Source organism: Macaca nemestrina, chromosome 10, assembly GCF_043159975.1.
Source record: "Macaca nemestrina isolate mMacNem1 chromosome 10, mMacNem.hap1, whole genome shotgun sequence".
Taxonomy (NCBI): Eukaryota; Metazoa; Chordata; class Mammalia; order Primates; family Cercopithecidae; genus Macaca; species Macaca nemestrina.
In genome coordinates this window covers 57,503,051-57,522,754 of record NC_092134.1, presented here as the reverse complement: position 1 = coordinate 57,522,754, position 19,704 = coordinate 57,503,051, and the positions used below count along the sequence as shown (strand labels likewise).

At 40.8% G+C, this 19,704-nt stretch overlaps 1 protein-coding gene and 1 pseudogene across 13 annotated transcripts in view; both read right to left on the bottom strand.

The window, feature by feature from the left end:
* The window catches only part of LOC105473335 (KRR1 small subunit processome component homolog), a 443,099-nt gene that overhangs the window by 345,091 nt on the left and 78,304 nt on the right, over positions 1-19,704 (bottom strand). The window lies entirely within an intron of this gene.
* LOC105473339 (RNA-binding protein PNO1 pseudogene) lies at positions 16,316-18,602 on the bottom strand (annotated as a pseudogene).

Below are 19,704 nucleotides of genomic sequence, written 5' to 3'. Positions count from 1 at the left end.
AAACAATGCCTGTAGCATAAATAACCCCTCATAAAGAAGCAATGCCTGTAGCACAGATAATCCCTCATAAAAATACTTAACTAACTTCCCCAGTGATGAGTTTCACAAGAGGGTTGAAGACATGACCAGTTGCACATTTTACCAAAAAAGCTTGCTAAATAAGGAATACTCTCTGGAGGGAAAGTATGGGGATCCACTGTCTAGAAGCCATCCCAAGACATGGTTTCTGTTCCTAAGTTTCTCTTAAATGTTCCTCAGTTTCTCTTAAATATTCCTCTCAAAGAAACTGCATCTGTCAGCCTCTTTCTTCAGCCTCTCAACTCCCTCAGTCTTTGAGGTTAGGTTTGCATAGACCTGCATGTATCAACCAAGGCAAGCTATGGGAATAGAGATTCCCAGTCTTTGCTTGCAAAGGTTCTGATTCAGGAAGCTCCGCAGTGATTCCTGTGTGCAGCCATGTTGGGAGACACTGGCCAAGAGGTTAACAACAAATTCCTCCATGTGGCATAGGAAGTCTAGCATAATCTGACCCCTACTCAACCCTCTAAAGTCACCTTCTGCTACTCCTTCCCCTAATGCATCATTCCACAAACACATCTTTGAGGCCTCCTGGTCCCTGGATATTCTATTCCTTACACCAGAAATGCATTTCCCCCAACGAACTGTGTGGTGAAATCATCTGCTCTTCCCTAAGCATTCCCTGGCTCTCCTTACAAACATAGTCAGTGTCTTTCCCTGTATTTCCATTGCCCCTCATACCTATCTCCAGTCACTTAACTCAGGCTAAGTGATGTGCTGAAGCCAGGGACCCAGGCTTATTCACTTTAGAATCCCCAGGGTTAGCACAGTGCCCCATTTATCAAAGATAGTCAACAAATGTTTGCTGAATGAATAACCCAATGTGTTTCCTTTCAGCTCTCGCTGCCAAGAAACGCAGAGCCAAATTCAGTTACCAAGTATAGTAATTAGCTCATCCCAGGTGCCTGGTAACATCTGCTCCCTGTTTCTTTGAGATGGTCTCTGTTCTCTTTTTTGCCATAATTGTCCTATTTCACATTAGGTTTAATTTAGTACGTTCTTTCACATCCTTTTGAAAGAAGGTGGGATATAAGTTCTGAATAAATCATTAGATACAGAGTTCCTCAAAAGACACCTGTGTTGGGATAGCATAAGAGTAAGGGGGGAAAATTACTGAAAAATATGCTATGTTTCTCAAATCAAATGATTAATACTTCTTCATGTTTTCTTTAATGAATGAAAATAAATAACTGTGAGGAAATACCCACTCAGATGAAAGCTTATTCACTTAGCAAATAGTTACTGAGCACCTACTTTGTACAAGGCATCCTGGTGACATGAACAACGAAGACATAATTGACATCCTAGCAATCAAAGAGCTTACTGTGGGGTAGGTTAGAGGAGACTTGTATATAAACACAATCTTGCCAATTGTAAAGTGATCATGTCTATACTAAGAATGCAAGAAGAGAATGGATTTCTACCTGGTAGAGTCCGAGAAGGCTTCACTGAGGTCATACAGTCTGACCTGGGCCTTAAACGACACATAAGATTTAGACATGTAAAAAAGCCTTGGTCTTAGAATGTCTGCCTCTGTCTAGCTTTTTTTACATAAGAATATATGGCAAACTCTGGGTTGGCTGGATAAGACTATCTAATACTTATCGAACTCTCATTTAATATAATTCCTGGTGTAATGTATGCACCAGGCATTACATTACATGGCTTATTATGTTTTTGGTCTTCAAATAACCCTATGGGCTAAACAGATAAAGAAACTGAGCCTTAGAAGTTACATGACTTGCCCAAGGTCACACAGCTACATGTGCCAGAGCTGAGACCCAATCGAGGCAGACTCTAGGGCTTTACACTTAAGCCCTCCCAGACACTTATTCAAGAAGCAAAGATTTATACCTGGGAGCAGGAGATGAGACCAGAAAGACAGGTTGAGGTTGGATGGCAAAGGCCTTCAAGGCCAATATAAGAACTGTGACTTTCATTCTGTTAGCAGTGCAGAGCCACTGAAGAATTTTTAAGAGGAGAAAAAAATGATAAATTTTGCAGGCACTTTTAGATTAATGAAAGAATTACTAAGTGAATCAACAAAAGAATGTTTAGGGTAAATTAATCAAGCATCAGCATAATAATAGATTGAAGGAAAGAGATATTGAAAAAATGAAACCAACGGATTTTTTAAAAAACAAACAACAACAACAAAAAAACAAAACCAGGTAACAAAGGCCTGAATGGGACAATGAGAGAGAAAAGAAAGAACAAACATGGGAGAATGATCAGACATGGAATAACGTCATGCTCTGGAGCAACAGAAAGGACGGCGACGTGAGAAAGAAGCATGTGGTAGGGGTGTAGGAGAAGAGATTCAGAGGCTAGCAGGAACCTCATGGAGCTGGTCTATAGGATGAAGTCAGGAGAGAGGTCAGGGGGAAAAACGATGGAATTAGAAGTCATCCACATAGAGGAAATCACAAAAACCATGACATGAAGAAAATTTCCAAGACCAAGTACATCAAGGTAAAATATGGAGAAACACAGTGTAAGGTGTGAGGAGAAGAAGGGGAAACAGAAAATGCCAGGTGGTAGAAATGAAGCCAAGAAGAAAGACATCTTAAGATGAAGGGAAAGTGAGGGGAGGAAAGGCAGGCAGGGAGGGCATTGAGAAAGAGAACTGACAAAAGGCCATCTAATCTATTAAATGAGAAGCAACTATTAAGACAGGTCATGGTAGATGAAAAGGAAAAAGTCAACTAACAAGGAGGTGAAGAATGCTGGAAACCGATAAAAGTGTAATACAGGTCGGGGGTTGCAAACCCAGATGGGGCCAGACAGATAGCACACAAGGATAAAGCAGGCTGAGTGCATGACGATCATGCAGCACTCTGGGTCTTTCACTTCCCACATTTGACAGAGGCATCAGTACAGGGAAATAATTCTGTATCTAAGAAAAACAAGGGTGCAAGGCAATGATAAATGGCAACTGACACTTCGTCTCAGTATCGAAGACAATAGGGAATGGTGGGGTCTGTGGTGAGCTAGAGAATGTATGCCCCATCTGAAGGCAAAAGCAGAAACTCAGCTCCAACAGACTGTTGTGTCGTGTGAGAATGCGGGCCCAGTGTTACCAGTTCCCCAATGTGTCCAGAGAAAGAGAAATTTAGATTTTTATGCAAATCTCCTAAATTTTAAACATTGGAAAGAAAACATGACATAGGCCAAAAAAACAGGTTTTCAGGCATAATCTAGCTCACTGCCTGCCAGTCTAAGACCTACTGAATTCACTATGACTCCATTAAGTTTAACAACGAAAAAATGAGAAGGTAGAATGGTGATTTGCCAGAATAGTAGAATTGGGGGAAAGGCTTTTGGTTTGTTTTAGGATTAGGAAGAACTGAGCATTTTTATTGGCTAACAGGAAAGATAGGCTAATGATTTTATTGGCTAACAGGAAAGATAGCCTAATGAGAAAGAGATTTGAAGTAGCATGAAAAGGGGTGCAAGCTAACATAACAAAGGTTTGTTTTATTGTGTTGGTGTCAGTATGCATTTTTTGATTAAAAATCGTTGTTAAGTACTATTTAGAATTAATTGATCAACAAGAAGTGACAATCGTATGAAACATGCTATTGTTACTTCATTTTGTAAAGAAGCTGGCCCCGCTGGCAGCCAGAATAATTTTATTATTGAAACAAGTGCTTGTGATGTGCCAACGGGGACTGTCATCATGGATAAAGAACATGTCACTGAGCAGCTAGCACCCCTCTTTTCAAACAATGCAACCCCCCTTCTGTGAGAAGGAACTTGGATTTGGTACTAACAATTCCCAAGTTTCTTATCATTTGGAGACTGGTTAATGTCTTCAGTGTGCCAAGAAAATAAAGCCAGAATGTGTCCAATTGTCCTGGTAAAGCTGCCAGTTCTTGTCGTCCAGCTTGGCTCAGTAAAGAGAGGGGAGGCAAAAGAGAGCCACAGACAGTCTGTAGATTTCAGAAGTCATGGCATGAGGGAAATGACTCTTGGGCTGATGACTGGTCCTGGATTCTGAAAGCCCATCAATACCTCCTCTTTCCAGATGAGACTAAGGCAAATTCAGATGGCACAAATGATGGTCAAATTAATTTTCTGTATTTTCAAACCCAGTCTCATAGGAAGACTGGAAATCTAGTGGACAAAAAAGGAAGGAAGGGAGCGAGTCATGGACGCATGTTCCTTAAATGCCTTTCAGACCCTCTAAAGGAATAATCCACCTCTAGTATGTTGGTGCTTTAAAATATTGACTTTCTTCTCCCTGGTTTTCATGGGTCCTACCCTACAGACCCAAACTAATACCCCATTATTCCTAAAGTATGTTCTCTGCTCCTGCAGGCCAGTTAGAATGGTGATATCCTACAAAGACAACATGTGTTTATTTATTAAATATTTATAGAGTACATATTATGTGCCAGACACTATACTGGGTGATGAGAATCAATAGTGAATGACACAATCATGGTCCCTGCCCTATTAATGCATACCAGGTTCAGTTCTACTTCTGCCATCACTCATATTCTTCTCTGAAGAAATGCTTACCCTCCTTCTCCCTGCCTGGAAATACTCCACATTCCTTCTCTTCCAATAATCCTTCCCCATATATCACCAATTCATCAACTTCTCTGAACCTCATCAGCTCTTATGAGCCTATAAAAGTAATGCAGCATTTAATGATACACTTCCCTGTGTCACCTACCCTTGTCTCATGAACCTTGTCTCCCCAGTGAGGCCATAAAGCCCTTGAGGGAAGAAACCATGTCCTTTATTTCTTCTCTGCCTTCCTTATGGACTAACACAAAACTTGGTGCATTTTAAGAATGTATTGCTGATGATTACTTTAAACATGGAATTTAAGAGTAGTTCATTAGCCCTTTGTATTAGTTCCCTATGGCTGCTGTAACAAATGTAACTTAAAATGACTTTTTAAGTCACAAACTTGGTGACTTAAAAACACAGGAATGTATTCTCTCATTGTTGTGGAGGCCAGAGTCTGAAATCAGTATCATTGGGCCAAAATCAGGGTGTCAACATGGCCATACTCCTTCATGAAGCTCTAAGGGAGAATTTGTTTCTTGCCTCCTCCAGCTTCTGCTGGCTATCTGCATTCTTTGGCTTGTGGCCATGTCATTCAAGCTTGGCCTCTATGGTCATGTTGCCTTCTCCTCTTTTGTCTATGTCAAACCTCCCTCTGCCTCTCTCTCATAAGGATACCTGTGATTGCATTTAGGGTCCACCTAGATGATCCAGGATAATCTCCGCATCTCGAAATCTTTAAATTAATCACACTGGCAAAGGCCCTCTTTCCTTGTACAGTATCATTTACAGGTTCCTGGGATTAAGGCCTGATTTCTTTGGGGCCCATTATTCAGCCTTAGATTTAGGACTTTTGATTTAATAAATCTGTAGCAAACGACCAAACAAAGTCAATTAAAATCATGAAGAATAGTCTCTCTCTTATCCAGGGATCTCTTATCCAGGAAATTTAAATATACAACAGCTAAGAATCAGAAAATAATGCAAAATAGATATCACAGAGTCTGCCAGTAGGAGAGACATCCTAGGGTTAAAATTTTTCAGAAGGATTCACTATTGGGAAAGCAATAGTTTGAAATAAGTTAAAAGCGTATTATTTTTTTAACATGTCTCTCAGGATTAAAAGAAGACTATTTTGAAGTAGGATACCTGGGAAGACCATAAATTCAGATTAATTTTTTTCCCAGGGAAGAGAGTCTTGCTAGTGGTATTCAGCCACAAAACCAATCTTTTCCCACCTAAAACTGCAGGTAGAGATAATATCCATTCCCTTTAGGAAAGTGGTAAGACAATTCAGGCCAGGTAGACCACAGGTCAACTGTGTTGTTTAGTGTAGTTTGGACCTCAGCATGACCAGAGAAAAACTCAGCCACTGGGGTTATTGACTGTCTGTTCAGGAGGCTAAGACAGAATCCCTAAGAAGGTGCATCCTTACAAAGGTGGAATCCCAAAGAAGATTGCCTAAAGTCTGAATACAGTTTTAAAACAGATGAAAGATCATTGGGGAGTGTGGTCTAAAAAGCAGCAAAATTCTAGTTTTTAGAGTTCGAGTTGTACAGGATTGAGTTGTGCTCCAATAACTGACATGATGCAAACCCAGAGGTAGTTTTTAAGGTCCCTGCTTACATGTACATGAAGAGACAGTGAAAAACTTCAGGCCACAGAACTCTGAGGTTCGGGAACAACTCTCTTATGAGAAGGCACTGCTGGTCAAACCAACCCAATCAACATGTAATTAGTTGAAACGTTTACTTGGTTGGCTTAGTAAATCTAGTTATCTTTCTCTTAGCAAGATTTAGGTATACTTAGTTACTAGATTTATTTTTAATGTTCTAGTGAAAGAACACCATTCATGGTCCACAATAAAAATATAAATCCTCAGTGGCACCCAGCCATCATCCATTCACCCTGCAGGTTCCTCTAGTGAACTGGTGCAGGAGAGCATCTCCAGGGCCCACAGGTGTCACTGCTTTTGAGCTGGTGAAGGTAATGACTACCCCGAGTCATCAAGAACAGGGCATATTGTGGTCTACACTCTTGTTGATAAGGCAGGAAAGTGTATAATGCATTTTTAAATAATTTTCCACAGACACACTTTTTTTTTTAGTGTTTTTAAAAGAATTTTTTTTTTCAGCTATCTGGAAATTTTTCTTAGGAGAAACAGCTCCCCTGAAGAAACCCGATCAAAGAGGCAATTCTTCACTCTCATTGATGTGACTCAAAGCAACTTCCTCTGACTCCTCAAGACCCCAATGAGGATCTCAGTTTAATTCTCATCTTAGTGTGGACTTTAAATCATTTTCACATCGTAACACGTCAACTGTTTATCTACCCTCTTTAATCTCAGTCTTCGAGCTAGAAACATAAACATTCTTCACGAGGCAGCTTTGTTTGTCCAGACCCTGTCCCCTGGAATAGTTATGATCAGCAGGAAATGAAAACAACCAGCATTGCTTTTGTTTTCATTGATATTGGTGACATTTTGAAAATGGAACACCTAAAGCCAAACCAAATCCCAGACCTCATTCTGACCAAAATCCGAATCGAGGAACTTCATGCGGAACATTAAAAACTCAATTGTCTCCAGTTACAGCTGAATGAAAAGCTCAGCTTAAAACTGGCAATGATTTACTTCCTACAAACATGCTTTGTTTCTGGATAACTTGTCAGCTCATAAAAAACGCCTCTGTACAAGCAGCTGTCTCATTCAAGACGCTGAATCCTTTCATGGTCGTCAATACAAATGTGTTACACAGAACCCAGTCCAGGACCCTTGCTCTAAAACCCTGGCCCAGAGTGTGGGCCTCTCTGCTTCCCTGGTATGCCTTTCTTCTAATTTGATGACTTGCATTTTCAATAAATGGTTATAGAAAATGCCATGCTCTTCATGGAATCCCCTCATCATGCTGCTTCCCAGAAGCCTGTTTATGGAAAAAGCCGGCCCCAAGGCAAAACAGAGGAGGTCTCTGAAGTTTCTAATTCTTAATCCTAGCTCTTGCTCTTAGCGGGTTTTGGCCAATTTAATGTCTTTATATCTTTAAATGTTTCCTTAGTGAGTTGAGCAGCTTGCAGTGACCACCCTGAGCTAGCCTGCTAGGGAGAAATCAGATCAAAATTATGGCAAACCATTTTGCAAATATAAAGCAGTTGATGAATAACTGTAATGTCTTTCCCAATGAGCCAGTAAATAAATTGATGACACATCTGAGATGCCTGATTATTTCCTGGATTCTTTAGAGAGGCACTGTCAGCCTAACTTCAATGTCAATGGTAATATATGCCATTGTACAGACTGGAGAGTGGACAGTAGCTTAAAATAAGTAGCCCCTTTTACTATTCCTGATTCTGCTTTGCTCATGTTCCTTCACTCACCCGGAATGACCTCTTTTCTCATTGCATGCTGCAAGTCTTCTCTGAGAACTAGTACACACTCCTTCCTTCAAAGCTCAATCTCTGTTAAATTCCATTAACTCGGACCTAATGGGAAGAAAATTCCAGGTGCTTGAAATTCTCAGACGTAATTCCCAGTTTTGACATGCATTGGTTGTGTGACCTAGGAGATGTCACTTCACATCTCTAAGCTCCAGTTTTCTGAACTATTAAAATAGGACTAGGAGTGCCCTCCTTGTAATTATAGGATCTTCCCCATCCAGGCTCGTTTTGGTGTACAGTTAGGGGATCAGTAAAGATTGAAACAATACAGTTGCCCTGTGGAAGGGTCTGTTTAGGCCCTCTCACCAGAGCCTTGGGTTGATTCCTGACTGAGCAGACTATATAGGAAATACCTTGCTTGAGGCAAAACACATTCAAAAATCTTTTTTGAGTGTATATTATGTACTAGATATGGTTCCATAGTGGTTATGGGCTAAATTGTGTTCCCTTAAAATTCATATGTTTAAGTCCTAATCTCTAGAACCTCAAAATGTGACTGTGTTTTGAGATATGGTCTTTAAAGAGATAGTTAAGGTTAAATGAGGTCATTAGAATGAGTCCAAATTCAGTATGACTGGTGTTTTCCTAAGGCCAGATGATTTGACACAGACGTATGAGAAGACAATATAAAGACATAGGGCGAAGACAGCCATCTACAAGCCAAGGAGAGAGACTTCAGAAGAAACCAACCCTGCCGACACATTAATCTTGGACACCTAGCCTCCAGAACCATGAGGAAATAAATTTCTGTTGTTTAAGCCTCCCAGTCTGTGGTATTTTGTTATGACAGTTCAAGCAAACCAATAGTCACTGACCTCCTACTTTTCAGAAACTATCCCCCACTTAAAACATCTACACAATTTCAAATTTAATGGACTTACTTCATTGATTTTTTTGTTGTTTTTGTCTTTGTTTGTTTTTGAGACAGAGTTTCACTTTTGTCGCTCAGGCTGGAGTGCAATGGCACGTTCTTGGCTCACCGCAACCTCCGCCTCTCGGGTTCAAGTGATTCTCCTGCCTCAGGCTCCCGAGTACCTGGAAACAAGTATGCGAGCCAACACACCCAACTAATCAGAGTAACTTTTTTAAACCCAATTTCTTACACTAATCAATGACACTCAGCTGTTTCATCTGGAACCACACAAGGCTTAGCCTTTCCTAAACCATCAGGTCCTTTCAGAGATTCTTCTTACCACTGAGACATCTAACCTCCCTGACCACGTACTCTTCTTAGCATACCACGTTCTCTACTATGTATCCTTTCTCTCTCTCTCTTTTTTTTCTTCTCTCTCTCTCTCTCTATCTCTGGAATCCTGTGCTGACCTCAGGTCTCCAAACCATAGGCTAGAAAAAGAAGCCAAATAAATTTGATGCCTGAGAGGATGAAAATGATTCACTTTTTTTCCTCCAGAGTTCACGACTTTGGAGTTGTCTCCCCTATGTACTGGGAAGCAAGCCCTGGGGGAAGTAAGTATCTCTTACAGATGATTCATACTACATTCCACTCTCTCTCTCCAATTTCCCTGGATTAGAGGAAGAAGAGAATGAGGAACAGCAGCAGCAGATCTCCCATCTACCAACCACTCCCCTTACTGCAACGAGGTGAGACTCAGGGAACACATTTGAGTAATTTGAGTAATTAACCCCTTTTAAGTTAGGCAACAGGAAAGGACGTCCAGGACAGGCACTTAACCAGCCTCTCCTCTCTGGCCGATACTGGTGCCAACCTTGACTCCTCTCTTAGCTTTTCACTGTCAACACTTGGCCCCAGGGCATTAATGGAATAAACCAGGCCATCCTCCTACCTACTGGGATGCCATATCCACCTTTTCCCCAGCACAAGTCCGGAAGCACTGAGTGCATTTCACAGCTGTGTATATAGACTTGTGTGTGTTTTGCTTTGACTGTAAAGCAAGGTCTAGAGTGTTCCTGTTTTATTAATGTTTAGATGAGTGTCCTGGAGCCATGGAGTGAAGCTGAATTAAAACTAAGAAGTATCATTTAGCTTTTTATTGTTATTTCCAACTGAAAGCTACTGTAATTGTTACAAGTACCTACACAGCATCTTACATTTGTATTATCCTTTACAGTTTAGAAAGCACTTTTGCACACATTTGATCTAATAACCCAGGGCAATTTTTTGTTATCATGTTATCAATGAAAAACTGAAGTTTGGGGAAGTAAACGATGTATGTGCTCGAAGTGTCACAGCTACTAAGTGACAGAGGTGGGACTACCACAAGTCTTCTAAAGCTTCTGTGTTCTGTGACCTATAGCAGGCTTTGGAATTTAAATATAGAGATCCGAGAAATATCCATACTATGCCAGACACAGTAATAAGTGTCTTCATATATTTGATCTGATATAAACTCCACAGCAACCCTGAAATGATCACAGGACTACAAAATATTTCCATTTATCCAGATACATGTGTACTGCATGAAGAGGGCTGGGGAAGAGGATGAGTAATGATAATAAATGAGTCCAGAGAGACAACGATAATTAGATGAGTGTTTATTATTTCCATTTAACATATAAGAAAAAGGAGGTTGAAAGAGGATATGTGAATAGCCAATGGAAGAATTTTAGTTGGAACCTAAAATTCCAAAAAGCAATGAATTGATCATTCCAAAAGCAATGAGCTAGCTGAGCTCTTTTGAATTCTAACATCTGTACTTTTAGCAAAAGAAGGTGATGAAAGGTAACCCAAGGAAGATCTGAAAATAATTGAAGTACAGATGCAAAAATACCAATGGGCACTGCCTCATACACAGACAATTACAGCAAAATAGTCCAACTCTGGTAGAATTAACCTCATACCAACTAAGGGAGCAGCTTAATATCTCCTCTTGTCAGAGATTTTTCCAGATGAAGGAATTAAAGACAAGCCCGAGTCAGAAGAATAATAAAGCAGGTAAAAACTTGTATTGAACAAAGACAGAGAACCATTCTTGTGATTGGCAAGCCATTGGTCACGGTTCAGTAACACAGTGAGATGGTCTCGTTCCCTCTGTGACTCACATGACTCTCTTCCAGAAAGAACGGCTGCCAGGATGTGAGTAGCTAGCTCAAATAATTGCAGGGTACTCTCTGCCACTGGGACTCTCGTTTCTGTAAAGCTCACATCTCTCCCTAATCAGAGGAGGGTTTTCACATGACCCAGCCAAAGAACCCACCTTTGACATCTCAGGCAAATTAAGGGGAGATTTTGAGAAACAAGTACAGGAAATTAAGATTCTGGTGGGGCTGCTTACCTTATTTGAGAGGAGAATATAAACATAATAACTTACATGCCACTGTCAGTGTTAAGTCTCTGCTTGCCTCATCTTAATTAATCCTCACAACAACCCTAGAGGTAAGTACTATTATCATCTACATTTTAAAAGCAAGAGCACAGAGACACAGAGAGGTTAAGTAACTTGCCCAAAGCCACACAGCTAATAATGGCAGAGCCAGAATTCAAACCCAGGTATGCAGGAGAGAAAGCAGATTCTGTTTATTAGAGCATCACATGCCATCATCCTAGTTTTAGGGTCTCTGATGAAGAAGAGAGAAGAGACCTGGACACTCAGGGTGCTTTCCTCCCACAGCACCTTGCCTTCTCCTAGTTCCTACATGAGCCCCTTAGCAATTCAGTACAAACAGAGAAGAAACTAGAAATGATAGGGAAATTGAATACAGCAGTGATATCACAACTGTTCACTCTACACATTCATTGTTTTCTCCATCCCTGTTCTCCATCTTTTTTGACAGGGAGAGACCAGAAGTTTCTACTAGGAACCTGTAGTTTAAGCAAGAAGAAAGCAGAAACTGCATACCAAGTGTGGCAACCTCCATGTCTGGACTCGCTACCTCCCTGATCTACAAGGACCCCAGTTACTTAGCATTCAGGGTATCCTATCAGTCAGTCTATGCAGAGATGGTTGTTCCTGGGCTATTTCTATAGATTCCCTACTTCATTTGCATTTATTTTGCCTGCATGTCAGTTTCAGAAAAATCCTTTAATTAATTATATATTTTAAAGTGCTTGATCATGTGCCATATAGAGACAGAGTACAATTTTTTAAATCAATGAGGGGAAAAATCACTTATAGGGCTTATCAGCTGGAACATTTGTGTTTCACATATAAAAGGGGGACTAGGAAAGAAATACCCAAGCCCCAAAATATCCAAACTCTACAACTTTGCCTAGATGGGGTTTTGCCTTGCAATGAAGTTTGTTATGGAAGCCCCCAGAGGTTAAGAATGAACCTGCTCAAGCATGGAAACCTCAGGAAGTAGGAAGGAGTGATTGGCCCCTTAAAAAGCAGAACCAAAGATCTCCATCAAAAGTTTTCTTGCTGCCTGGAGAAAAAGGTTGTCCTTTACCCCTAGGTTATTGAAAGAAGCAAACTGGTAAAAACACAAGAAAACCAAAACACATGTGCCAAGGTCACAGCTGATCTGATCAGTCCTGCTTTTCACAGCCAGACAGGTCTGGGTGTCTGGCAGACTCAGGCTTCTGCTTTGAAGTAGGGAGAAGGGAGGTTGTGGGCATTTCCCCGCTGTAAAAGGAAAAGCCAATGCAAGAGAGAGTGGGAGAGTAATCCCAGCTGCTCAGTCCAGCACCCTGCACATGAGTTTCCTGCCTAGCAATTGCACAGCAGCTACAGCATAAATAACAACAGTAGCAGGTGGCAAACAGAGGATTAAAATAACAATAGGGCCGGGCATGGGGCTCACGCCTGTAATTCCAGTACTCTGGGAGGTCAAGGCGGGCGAATCACCGGAGGTCGGGAGTTTGAGACCAGCCTGACCAACATGGAGAAACTGTCTCTACAAAAAATACAAAAATTAGCTGGGCGTGGTGGCACATGCCTATAATCCCAGCTACTTGGGAGGCTGAGGCAGAAGAATCGCTTGAACCTGGGAGGCAGAGGTTGCGGTGAGCCGAGATCTAGCCATTACACTCCAGCCTGGGTAACAAGAGTGAAACTCTGTCTCAAAATAAATAAATAAATAAATAAATAAATAAATAAATAAATAAATAAATAACAATAGCTACCATTTGTTTAATGCGTACTGTGAGAACAGGTCTTTCACTGGACATTTTTACATGTATTATCATATTTTTCCCTCATAATCTATACGATAAATGGTGTTATCCTTATTGCACAGTTGAAAAAACTAATAGAGGATTAAAATACCTAGCTCAGAGTTGCATAGCTAATATAAGAGTCAAGATTCAAACCCAGGTCTTTATGAATCTAAGGTTTAGGGGAAACCATCACTAGCACTCAAGTTTGCCACTGCTTTCCGAGAATCAAGAAGCTGAATGAATCACAAATCACTACCACCAGTGATTCCAGCTGCCTGCCACACCACAGCAAATGATTTCCAGGGGATTACCTAGAGATTGCTACAAAACCTCACATCCCGTAAAGCCTTTACATCTACCCTCTGCTGCTGGAGGAAAAAAATGTGTATCAATCTGCTCCTCTTCTGGGTCCAGCTCTCTCACAAGTGCCTTCTAGTGACAGAATCTACGTGGGACCACTATTGGCAAAGAATTCTGAAAATGTATTTCCCAGGCTACTAGCCCTGTAATAAAAGGAAGTCATAGAATAGAGCAAGAATGAATCTACATTGCCCAAAGGCATAGTCAGGGATATCACTACAGCAATCTGGAAGTTAGGAAAATGTGTGGAGGTAGTTATAATCCACTACTGAAAACTCGATAAGGGGGAAGGCATGGCTATACTTTAATGGAAGCAGCTGATGAACCAAAACTACAGATGGAATATTTTGGCCACTATTTTGCACCCTGGCTAATATTCTCAAGCTGGCCAAGTACTTTTTTGCAGATTCAAAGTTTCAACAGTCTCCGGAAGGAAAGGAACGTACAGCTGAAGTCTCTTTCCAGCCCTTCCTGTTCTTACCAGAGTCCCTTGTGAGAATCCTATGCACCAACAGTTTTAATTATTGGTAAAAGAACCCTGGGCTCTATTTTCCACTCTCAATGAAAATTCCTACCTGCTGGCTTCCTAACCCACTAAAAGCACTTTTCTGCTTACTCTAATTTCTTGAGGAACGGCTTTAATTTTAATGACTGAATTAGCTGAAATGACAAGAAAAATTTGAGTTAATTTTTAACTTAATTTCAATGATTGCAGTTACATTCTATACTTATATCCTGAGGGCAATTACTTCCAATACTTATAACTCTTTCTTGACTCCATATTTCTCAATATTATGCTTATACTGCTAGTTCTTGATTTTTCCATTTAGATGTTAGGTATTGACTGTCCATTATGAAAAATGAGGACTTTGCTTTCTTATCATTCAACACACACACATACACAAGCATACAACTCGGCTTTTCATTCAACCTCCTAAAATAATGTTTTGAGTTAAGTCAGTATTCAGTATTACATTATTATGATCATATGACATTTATTCACAGCTGCATCATATAGTTTTCTGTTACCGTATTTCTTTTCTTATAAACTTTTTTGTTTTTCTTATCTTTTTCCCCCTTTCTTAAATTTTCAGTAATCACTAAGTCATTGGCAACCTTTCTACCATAAGGAACAATCAATCTCCTTTCAATAGGCTGAAACATATCTCTTGGTATTATATTTTCTTGGAGACACCTTCAGGAGAGTGACTCTCCTGAAGGTGTCTCCAAGAAAATATAAAACCAAGAGGTATGTTTTGCTCTGGGGGAACAGCCACTCTCCTGAAAGTATCTCCAAGAAAATATGCTACTGAGAGATATGTTTTGCTCTAGGGGAGCGACCATTCACCTGAAGGTATCTCCAAGAAATATGTTTGCTCTCTGGACTTACTGCCCAGCTACCATTCTGAGATAACCTGCTAACACCAGCCAGGGACTTGGACATTGTATCTCATGAAATGTTCCTGGGCACTCCCTTGAATCTCCTCTCCCCATGAGGTGGTGGTGGTGGTGGTAGTGGTGGTGGTGGTGGTGGTAGTGGTGGTAGTAGTGGTGGTGGTGGTGGTGGCGGTGGTGGTGGTGGTAATAGTTATGTTTTCCCACAGTTGGGCCAGAGATTCCCCTCCACATTCTGACTACCCGCTGCTCTTCTTAGATGATCCTACACGTGTCCTGGGCATGTGAAAGTAGGGCGCTGGTGTATTCCAGAACCTGAGAGCCTCCCAGTGCCCCTGTGGCCAGTATGTCTGAATGGGAAATAATGGAGACATACCAAAATACAAATGTGTGTGAAGGGTTTCCAAGAAGTTGTTATCCAAACCATTTCTGGAAATAGATGATAACATTATTTCCTTAAACCCAGGATGCCAGAAAAAGAGAGACAGACTGTAATAAATGGCATGATATAAAAATTAGTTTCAAAATCCCAGTGTTTTTCTCTTTTTCAAGCCAATTGCTTTGTGCTAAATGATATCACCACGGGTCTGTGAGTGAGTTCTGTGTAGGCCCAGTGCCCAAAACCTTTTTCCAAATCCATTTTCTAAAATCACTGATGAGGCCGTTGCTCTATGGAGTACGGACTTTGGCTCCTTTCCTCAAATTCAAATATTAGATAATAAATACGCTATCACAAAAGTTTGGTTAGCTGAGGCTCCCCGGAAAGCCAAATAGCAAAACTGAAAAAAAAGCACAGTTTTGCCATGTATTCCATGGGGAATACAAAATGCAACTGATTTAGACCTGGAGTGAGTGTCATTTCTCCTCACTGCACACAGAACACAGCCGGACCCATCATTCTGTAAACATTTACATACACATATACATACATATGTACACACACACACATATCTATATATAGTAGTATGAATCATAATATCAAGATTAGCTAACATTTTAATCAGTAACACTCTAATAAATGGTATTTGTGCCCTACTTAATTGATTAGCAATAGATTTCCATGAGCCCCCTTCACCCTTAAAAAATTATATAAATCAATTTTAGAAGACTTTTATGTTCAAAGTACTTTTCTTAGGTGAAGAATAACTTACACACAGTAAGATATATAACTATTAAGTACACAGCTTGAATATTTACATACGTAAACACCCATGTTACCACCATCCAGATCAAGATATAGACTATTTCTATCATCCGGAAAGTTCCTTTATGCCTGCATGGTATTAGGTTCATTTTTAATGATAAACATAATTTATTGCTAACTTTATATTATGAGAATATTTGATTAAACAGAACTCTGAGCATTCCAGGTAGAAAAGAAAATGAACATTTATTGAGCAAATGAAATTTTCTAAGCACTTTGACATTTCATGCTAATCCTGTTAGGTGTAATTATCTCCACTGAGCCAATGAGGAAACTTGGGCTCTGAGAGCTTAAGGGGCCTTTCCAATGTCTCTTTGTGTGTGTGTGTGTGTGTGTGTGTGTGTGTGTGTGTGTGATGTAGGTCTTTAATTTTTAAAACTGCAAAACAGGTTCCAAGATGAGCTCTTACTGATGTATATGGTGTAGTACAGTATAGCCAAAACCACTGCTTATGACCTCTCAAATACTCACACATCAAGGCCAGGCACAGTGGCTTATGCCTGTAATCCCAGCACTCTGGGAGGCCGAGGTGGATGGATCACTTGAGGTCAGGAGTTCGAGACCAACCTGGTCAACATGGTGAAACCCCATCTCTACAAAAAATACAAAAAATTAGCCAGGCATGGTGGTGGACACCTGTAGTCTCACCTACTAGGGAGGCTGAGGCAGGAGGATCACTTGAACCCAGGAGGTAGAGGCTGCAGTGAGCTGAGATCACACCACTGCACCCCAGCCTGGGTGACAAAGTGAGACCCTGTCCCCCAAAAAATATTTACACATCACCCAGTAGTAAGGAAGGGTTATCATTCAGAGAGGTTTTTCTGAGATAATCTATTAAATTACAATTATAAAGAAGAAATGTTTATAAATTTTTATGAAGTTATAAATTTATAAATATAAAAGTATAAATTCATATAGAGCTGTTTAAACTTATTCATATAGAGCTGTTTTAACTTCTTGTTTAAAGAAGTTTCCCTCTGAGAGGATTACAGACTATGCAATCTGCTACATGTGATTTCAGATAAACAATAAATTATACCTAATGTGTAAGTATAATAGAATCAATTTTTGATATTTAAATTATTCTAAAACCTGTTGAGTGTGAATACTCTTAAATCTTTCTTTTCTGTTTATGCTTCTGGCTGAGAATGGAAGAAGGGACGGAGGCTTCAAATGACTGAAATTCTTCAGATGGTTTCTTGTGACCGACCACTCATAAAGTATTTTTCTCCAGAGTCCAAAGGCAAGATAAAAAGTCTCTGACTTGAAATCAGAATCAATCTGCTGATCTGCTAGCCACAGCTCGAATATTGCCATAAACCTGGGAAGCAGGATTTCCCAAGATTAGTTTGCAAATGGCAGTTCTTGCCATCTTGATGTTTTGGAAGGAGCCAAGGATGTGAACTTTAACATCATGCCAAACTATCCGCGTCTGTGTCACATTCTCTATGGTGAATTTGGTTTTTCCTCCTTTGCCAGCAATTCTTCCTATTGCCCTGGATAAATGGTCTCCCTTTAGGGGTTTAACATCTGTAATTTCAAAAGACTCTAGGAAGAGGTCATCTAACCTGATGAGGGCAAGTGCATCCTCCACCTGAAAGCCTAGAATAAAAGCTTTCACAAAATCAGCTGCTGTTGTCAGAGCACTAACATCCTTGGTTTCTTTACAAGTCCTGATTTCTACATTCCTTGATTTCAAGTTAAAGCGTATCTGAAGTCCCAAGTGTTCCACAATAGGAGTAAGTATCTTCATCCAGTTTTCTTTCAATAGTGTGTATCTGTTAGCTGGGACTGGAATTTTCCTTGTTTGTTCTTTCCCACTCAGGAGCCCGTCCCCACAGAGGGGTGGGAAGACGGGCCTCTTCGCCGGCCTGGCCTCCTCTGTGTCCATCCGGCCCGCATCCCCGCCCTCTCCGGCTGCGGACAGCTGTTCAGCCTGTCGTTTCTTGGTTTATACTTATTAATTCAATTAATAAAACAGCGTAAAAGAGATGAGTGAAAGAAAAGATTAAAGGAATGGAAAACTGACCCCATGAGGATATTGGACCAGAGATGGCGATAATGGTTTACATTAGGACAAATGTAATCTCAGCGGATCTGTATGAGATCTCAGCTGAAAATAAAGAGAAATTATTTGGCTATCAAGCCGATCAAATGCTGGAAAAGAGTTTGTTGGGTACTGTGACTCCACAAGGCCATCTGCCTAGGGAGGGAACTGAAGTATGAGGAAGCCAGGAAAGGGACAAAGAGGCTGATAGGCTAAATCCAAGTTGGCAGAGTGTGGCCTAGATGAGTGCCCTGCCCTAGAAGGAAAGCCACAACCAAATGCCAAGCCAAGGAACCACAGTGAGAAGGTTGCCTGGTCAAAAAGCCAAGTCATGAGTCATGGGTCGGGGCATAACACCCCGCAACAGCATACCAAAGGCAAGAAGGCAGGGTCTGAAAAAGCCAGCTGGGCAATGTGTGGATCTCAGCAGATTATCAACTGCTATGTGCTTGCAGCCATGCAGTTCATTGTAAAGCAGTCCTATTTGTGAATTGTTAGCTCATACCAAGACTCTTCCAGGAAAATTTATTGGGCTAAATAGGTGCATGATTGGCCAGTGGCGGTGGCTCACACCTGTAATCCTAGCACTTTGGGAGGCAGAGGCCCACAAATCACCTGAGGGGTTCGAGACCAGACTGGCCAACATGTAGAAACCCCATCTCTACTAAAAATGTAAAAAAAAAAAAATTAGCTGGGCATGGTGGCACATGCCTGTAATCCCAGCTACTAGGGAGGCTGAGGCAGGAGAGTTGCTTGAACCTGGGAGGCAGAGGTTGCTGCGAGCCAAGATCACACCACCAAACTCCAGCCTGGGTGACAGAGCGAGACTCGTCTCAAAAACATAAATAAATAAATAAATAAATAAAATGATTTCTCTAAATGGTAAATGGTAGCTATCCCCTCTTATCTCAAAACAGAGTTTGGATAAGGTAATCACAATGTATTTTAGAATTCTGTGAAAAACATGGAAGAGATGAATAAAAAGAGGGTGGGACAAAGAAAGGGACTAAGAATTTTTTTGGCTGGATGCAGTGGCTCATACCTGTAATCCTAGCACTTTGGGAGGCCAAGGCAGGTGGATCACAAGGTCAGGCATTCGAGAACACCCTGGCCAATATGGTGAAACCCCATCTCTACCAAAACTACAAAAATTAACCAGGCGTGGTGGTGCATGCCTGTAGTCCCAACTAGTCAGGATGCTGAGGCACGAGAATCACTTGAACCTAGGAGGCAGAGGTTGCAGTGACCCAAGATTGCACCATTGCACTCCAGCCCGGGCAACACAGCAAGGGACTCTGTCTCAAAAAAAAAAAAAATTTTAATTGCCATTGATAAAAATTATTTTTTTCAGTTTTAATATGAGTAGCTCATCTAAAAGTGGGAATACATAAAAATCATACTGTTAACCTAGTACAGAGGTTCTGAAACAGCAATCCATGTGGACTAGGTACATCAGAATCACCTGAGAAGTCTTTTTTTGTCGTTTTTGTTGTTGTTGTTGTTGTTGTTATTGTTGTTGTTGTTGTTGTTGTTGTTTGAGAGGGAGTCTCGCTCTGTCACCCAGGCTGGAGTGCAGTGATATAATCTCAGCTC